The sequence below is a fragment of the Empidonax traillii genome, unplaced genomic scaffold (assembly GCF_003031625.1).
Source record: "Empidonax traillii isolate 1590-97213 ecotype Southwest subspecies unplaced genomic scaffold, ASM303162v1 scaffold268:size1028579, whole genome shotgun sequence".
Lineage (NCBI taxonomy): Eukaryota > Metazoa > Chordata > Aves > Passeriformes > Tyrannidae > Empidonax > Empidonax traillii.
Window position 1 is genome coordinate 1 of NW_020955461.1, and position 6,295 is coordinate 6,295.

The 6,295-nt window shown below is 50.7% G+C and overlaps 1 protein-coding gene across 3 annotated transcripts in view; it reads left to right on the forward strand.

The window, feature by feature from the left end:
- The first annotated feature begins 912 nt into the window (after positions 1 to 912).
- The window catches only part of CHAMP1 (chromosome alignment maintaining phosphoprotein 1), a 13,765-nt gene continuing 8,382 nt past the window's right edge, over positions 913 to 6,295 (forward strand). For 2 of the 3 annotated variants that reach the window (XM_027889647.1, XM_027889650.1), the window contains exon 1: positions 1,275 to 1,470. The gene's annotated coding sequence lies outside the window, so the exon portion shown is untranslated. Of the gene's footprint in view, positions 960 to 1,274; positions 1,471 to 6,295 lie in introns of those variants that run through there. The other variant, XM_027889649.1, reaches the window with a different exon arrangement.

Consider the following 6,295-nt stretch of genomic DNA (forward strand, 5'->3'; position numbering starts at 1 on the left):
AAAAAAAAAAAAAAAAAAAAAAAAAAAAAAAAAAAAAAAAAAAAAAAAAAAAAACAAAAAAAACCAACAACAAAAAACAAACCACAAAAACACACACCAAAAAAACCCAAAAGACAAAAAGCACTTCCTGAATTGAGGGGCCCAGAACTGGACACAGTACTCAGCAGTGCTGAAGCCACACCTTGAATCCTGTGTCGAGTTCTGGGTCCCTCTGTTAGGAAAGGATGCTGAGGTGCTGGAGTAGACTCAGAGAAGGGCAGCAAAGCTGGTGAAGGGTCTGGAACACAAGTCCTGTGAGGAGCAGCTGAGAGAGCTGGGGTCGTTCAGCCTGCAGAAAAGAAGGCTCAGGGGTAACCTTATCACTCTCTACAACTCCCTGAAAAGAGGTCTCTTCTCCACGGCAACTAGTGACAGGATGAGAGGACATAGTATTAAGCAGCACTTAGTGTTAACTTATACATAACACATGTTATATATAGTTAAGTTAAGGAGCTGTAGGTTGGACATTAGGAAGAAATTCTTGGCAGAAAAGGCGATTATACACTGGCATGGGCTGCCGAGGGAGGTGGTGGAGTCACCATGCCTGGAGGTGTTGAAGGCAAGACTGCACATGGCACTGAGTGCCACGGTTGACATGGTGCTGTTCGGTCATAGGTTGGACTCAGTGATCTCCGAGGTCTTTTCTAACCTAATTTGTGTTTCTGCGCCCCCGTGTTTCGGGACCCGTGACCGTCCCCGCCCTCCACAGACCCCGCTGTGAGCTCTCACGCAAGGCCGGCCCCCCCGATGGGGCAGCGCCCCCTGCCGGCGGGCGAGGGAGGTGCCGCGTCCCGGCCCCGCCCCCGCCTCTGCCGCCGCCGCGCACGTGACGCGGCCCCGCCTCCCGCCGCCGCCGCCGCCATTGGCGGGGGAGCCCGGCCCGGCCCCCCGGCCCGCGCCCGCCGCCCGGAGCTCCGAGGGTGAGTGTGCCCGGGGCCGTGTGCTCCTCATCCCGCTCCCGCTCCCGCCCGCCGGGCCCGCCGCGCTCCCCCCTCCCCTGCGCTCCGGGCCTGGGCCTTCCCCTTGGCCGGCCCCCGCCGCGCGGGGGGCGGTGGCGACCGGTGCCGGCGCCGGCGCGGGGGGAACAAAACCGGCGGGGCCGCACACGGGAGGGAGGGAGAGGGGGAGAAGGGAGGCGGCGGCGGAGAGCGCCCGGCGGGGCGGGAATGAATGGGCGGGCGGCGTGACCCCCGGCGGCGGCAGGGCCGGGCAGCGGCGAGCCGGGAGCGCCGGGCCCGCAAGCACCCCCTGCCCGCGGGAAAGTTACGGCGGTGCCGGCGGGGCGAGGGGCGGGACGGACACGCTGCCGGACCCACTATCCTGGGATAGCGAGTTCGGCACGGGACGTGTCCCCGCCGGGACCGGGCCCTTCCCTGGTGACAGAAATAGCGGCCGGGAGCGGGTGCGTCGCACGTGGGAGCGGGGAAGCAGGTGCAGAGCCGGGGCTCACAGCGGGCATGGGTCTGGAGCGCCTGTCCTGGCAGGAGCGGCTCAGGGAGCGGGGGGTGTTCAGCCTGGAGAAGAGCAGGCTCAGGGGTGAGTGATCTTATCACTTTGCGACCACCTGACAGGAGGTTGTAGCCAGGTGGGGATCGGCCTCTTCTCCCAGGGAAGCAGCGACAGCATGAGAAGACATAGCCTCAAGCAGCGCTGGGGGAGGTTTGGGTTGAACACTGGGAAGAAATTCTTCCCAGAAGGGGTGATTAGATGCTGGTATGGGCTGCCCTGGGGGGTGGTGGAGTCACTGTCCCTGAAGGTATTTAAGGAAAGATCAGACGTGGCCCTGAGTGCCATGGTCAAGTGGACGTGGTGGTGATCAGTCATAGTTGGACTTGATCTCAGAGGTCTTTTCCAATCTAATTGATTCTCTGATTATGTGAATTGTTTATAAGGGAGGAATATAGAAATTTTGGATTTCGTTTTTCTCTTACGTAATCTCCCCTTGAACCCCATTTGCTTTCAGGGCAGTGTAAATGGAATTGTTAGCCTGGGGTCACCAAGATTCTCAACCTTAATTCACAGTTCCTGACTAGATTAGATGTTCTGGTGGGTCCATTGGCACCTAATTAGCTCAGGTTCAGCACTGCAGCAGTAGCGTTTCTGGGGCCAGTTTTGGAAGCCATGTATGTGGAATTGTGAACTTGGAGTTAGAAAGCCTTGTCAGAATTACATGGAGTTAATTTTTTTCTATCCCGAATCTGTTGAAGGTACATCGATTTTACTCTGCAGTTTAGACTGTTACTAGATCGTGTGTTGAGAACTAATGTTATTCTTTTAATGAAGAGAATTGTCAATCTCATAATGAAGAGCGAAATCTTACAAAAGAGCTCCAGTTCTGGCCCCTTTGTTTCTCAAATCATTTGCTTGTGCATCAAGTATTGTCACTTTGCAACAATCCTGTAACTTGAACCTTTCCTGAAAACATGGAACCTCATAATATAGCCATTTCATTCCTGGATCTGGTGTCTCCCATGTTCTCAGCATATCTTAGCATTTAGTGGCTGGTTGGGTCAGGGTGTTTGTGCCTTGTTTAGGTGTATAATTTTAAAGACCTGGTTCAGCAGTTGTTGCTCGTGAAACTTAGCCCAAATAGATCGGCCGTTAGCTGGGAGTTCAGATGTGAAGATGCAGTCAGATTCCTTGTGGACTCTTCTGGATTAGCAGGAGCATAGTGCTGCGTGTCTTGTTCATGGTGCATTGGAAGTGACCCCTGTACCTGCCATGTGCATTGTGAAGCGCCTGCTCTGCCACACTGTAGGGATGTTTGTGTGCAGCTTCCTCTGGGAACTAAACTTCTGTTTGTCAGTCACAACACAGGGATGTAGCTTCAAGAGAAGCATCATGCTGCCACCAGACTGCCATTTAATTTTTTGGCACCACAGAACATGTCACTTTTCCTTTTGCTTAAACACAGCAATAGTCTGGATCTGCTCCTGTTAGCAGAGGTAGTGAAGCAACTATCCAGCTTTCTTGTGCTGGAACGTACCATTGACCCTTTTCACTGATAGAGGATATTGCTGATCTGATTGCCTGTATGAAACTTCCAAGGCTGATGAAAATTAAACAGTGATCCTTCCTGTGCAGGGGCTGATACAGGGAATCCAGCGTGGTTGTAGAGCATTGCAGAAAATCACAGGGTTTTGTTCTGGAGGGTTTTCCCAGCTGTGTTGGTATTGTTGATGTGTGTTGCATGTCCTCTGTCTGCTTGAGTCTTACCAGGCTTGATTATTTATTGTCAGGGAAAGAACTACAGATCCTTCTGCCAGTGAGAACCAAGACAACCTTATACTGAGCAATGATATGATGGACTACTTGTTGCTGTGTTCTGAAATTCTTCATGGAATATTAAAAGCAACCTGTAATTTTCTGTGATCACAGGCAGTCTAGATCATTAGTTTTGAGCCCTTGACTGCTTCCCTCTGGTGCTGCCTCGTGACTGTTACAGCTTAACCTTTGTAGAGGAAAAAGGCAGGCATATATTAAATGTTGCAATGCTGAGTGTAGAGTGTGTTTATTAAAAATTAGCAGGAATGATTGGTAGACTTGTAGCTATGCAATTGGAATGAAATTGAGAAGTGGAGACAGGTTGTTCACTGCCAGAGTCAGTGTCGTGCCATCTCCTGTGTGGATTCCTTCTTATATGTAATATCTCCTGTGCATTTCTTTTTTTTTCCCACTGGGAGGTTTCTGAAAGGCTGCAGGAATTATGGCTGTATCTTTAGTGGGATCCTTATGGAGGATGGGATGCAGAATCCAGGAACTGTTTCTGAAGTGCCTGTATATGTTAACTGAGAAGATATTGGGAGATCTCTCTACTCTGTGCATTAGCTTAGGACACTCTTATTTCTCAGTCTATCATGATCTCAACAGAGGTTTCTGATGCTGTTTGACTCTGCCCTGTGGTTGCCCTGCATTATATGTAACCAGCTTTTGGTTGAATTTGCATTTATCTCATTGCCTCTGACTTCTTGGGTGCTGAGAACCAAGCAAGAAAATAGTGATGGTTGTTCTTTTCTCAGGTAGATAAATGTCCTCATTACCAATCCTTTCCCCCTGCTATTTTTCTGTTCTTCCTGTGATGGAGGAGATTATGGCCAGGACTGCAGTGTAGAGGACAAGGAACTGGTGTAAAGATTTTAAGCATCTCTGTGGAGAGAGGAGAGAGCTGATGGTAGGAACCTTTGTGTGTAGGTTCTAGACATGGAATCACAAAATTGTAGAATCAGCCAGGTTAGAAAGGACCTCTGAGATCGAGTCCAACCCTTGATCCACTATCACTGTGGTTACTAGGCTATGACACTGAGTGCCACATCCAGTCTCATCCTAAATACCTCCATGGATGGAGAATCCACCACCTCCCTGGGCAGCTCGAGTCCCTTCACCAGCCTGGTTGCTCTTCTCTGGACCCGCTCCAGCACCTCAACATCCTTCCTGAACTGAGGGGCCCATAACTGGACACAGCACTGCAGGTGTGGCCTCACCAGCACTGAGTACAAGGGAAGGATCACTTCCCTGCTCCTGCTGGCCACACTGTTCCTGATCCAGGCCAGGATGCCATTGGCCTTCTTGGCCACCTGGGCACACTGCTGGCTGCTGTTCAGCTTCCTGTCACTCCAAACTCCCAGGTCCCTTTCTGCCTGGCTGCTCTCCAGCCACTCTGTGCCCAGCCTGTAGCGCTGCAGGGGGTTGTGGCCAAAGTGCAGGACCCGGCACTTGGCCTTGTTGAACCTCATCACACTGTAATCAGCCCAACTCTCCAGGTCCCTCTGCAGAGCCCTCCTGCCTTCCGGCAGGTTGACACTCCCTCCCAACTTGGTGTCATCTGCAAATTTACTAATGGTGGACTCAATCCCCTCATCTAAATCATCAATAAAAATATTAAACAGAGCTGGAACCAAAACTGATCCCTAGGGGAGATCATTAATGACTGGCCACTAACTGGAGAGAGTGTCCCTGTCCAAGCCATGGGCTGCCAGCTTTTCCAGGAGTATATTATGGGAGACAGTGTCAAAGGCTTTGCTGAAGTCCAGATAGACACATCCACAGCCTTTCCCTCATCCACCAGGTAGGTCATCTGATCATAAAAGGAGATCAGGTTGGTCAGACAGGACCTACCCTTCCTAAACTCATGCTGACTGGGTCTCATCCCTTGTCCATCCTGTAGGTGCTGTGTGATTGCACTCAGGATGATCTGCTCCATAACCTTGCCAGGCACTGAGGTCAGGCTGACAGGCCTGTAGTTTCCTGGGTCCTCTTTCCAGCCCTTTTTGTAGATCGGTGACATTGGCCAACTTCCAATCGTCTGGGACCTCCCCAATGAGCCAGGACTGTTGGTAAATGGTGGAGAGTGGCTTAGAGAGCTCTTCTGCCAACTCCCTCATCACCCTATGATGCATCCCATCCAGTCCCATAGACTTGTGAGCATCCCAGTGGCTCAGTAGGTCGCTGTTTCCTCCTTGATTACAGGGGGGCTATTCAGCTTCTTATCCCTGTCTACAAGCTCCAGAAGCCAGCTGTCCTCAGGACAACCTGTCTCACTGTTTTAAACTAAGGTAAAGAAGGTGTTAAATACCACAGCCTTTTCCTCATCTTTGATAACTAAGTTCCTGCCCATGTCCAATGGAGGTTTTCCTTGCCCCTCCTTTTGTTACTGGTGTATCTATAGAAAGACTTTTTGTTATCCTTAATGGAAGTGGCAAGATTGAGTTCAAAGTTTGCCTTCATCTCTCTAATTTTCTTTCTACAAGACCTAATTACATTCCTAAACTGTTCCTGAGTAGCCAACCCTTTTTTCCATAGTCGGTAGGCTCTTTTTTGTACCCTTATTTTCTTCAGAATCTCCCTGTTCAGGCAGATCAGTTGTCTTCCCCGCTGGCTTGCCTTTCGGCACACTGGGACAGCCTGCTCCTGTGCGTTCAAGAGTTCCTTCTTGAAGCATGTCCATGCCTCCTGGGCCCCTTTGTTTTCAGGGGCTATTTCCCAGGGTACACTCTGAACCAGTGTTCTGAATAGAAGAGTGTGTGAAAGAAGAGGGGTGGGGAGAGGTGGCTGATGGAGCAGCAGAGACTGGTGGTCCCACTGCTGAGATTTCTGTGTCTCTTTGAGCAGCTTTTAATGTGAGTGATGGCCATTGATTTGTGTCACTTCAGGTCATCTAAGAGCTGAGTTGGTGCTGATGCTGTTATTGTGCTTGATAGCTGTGGATACAGTGAGCTTGTAGGCAGAAGCACTTACCTGTTCAGGTAGATTTCAGTGG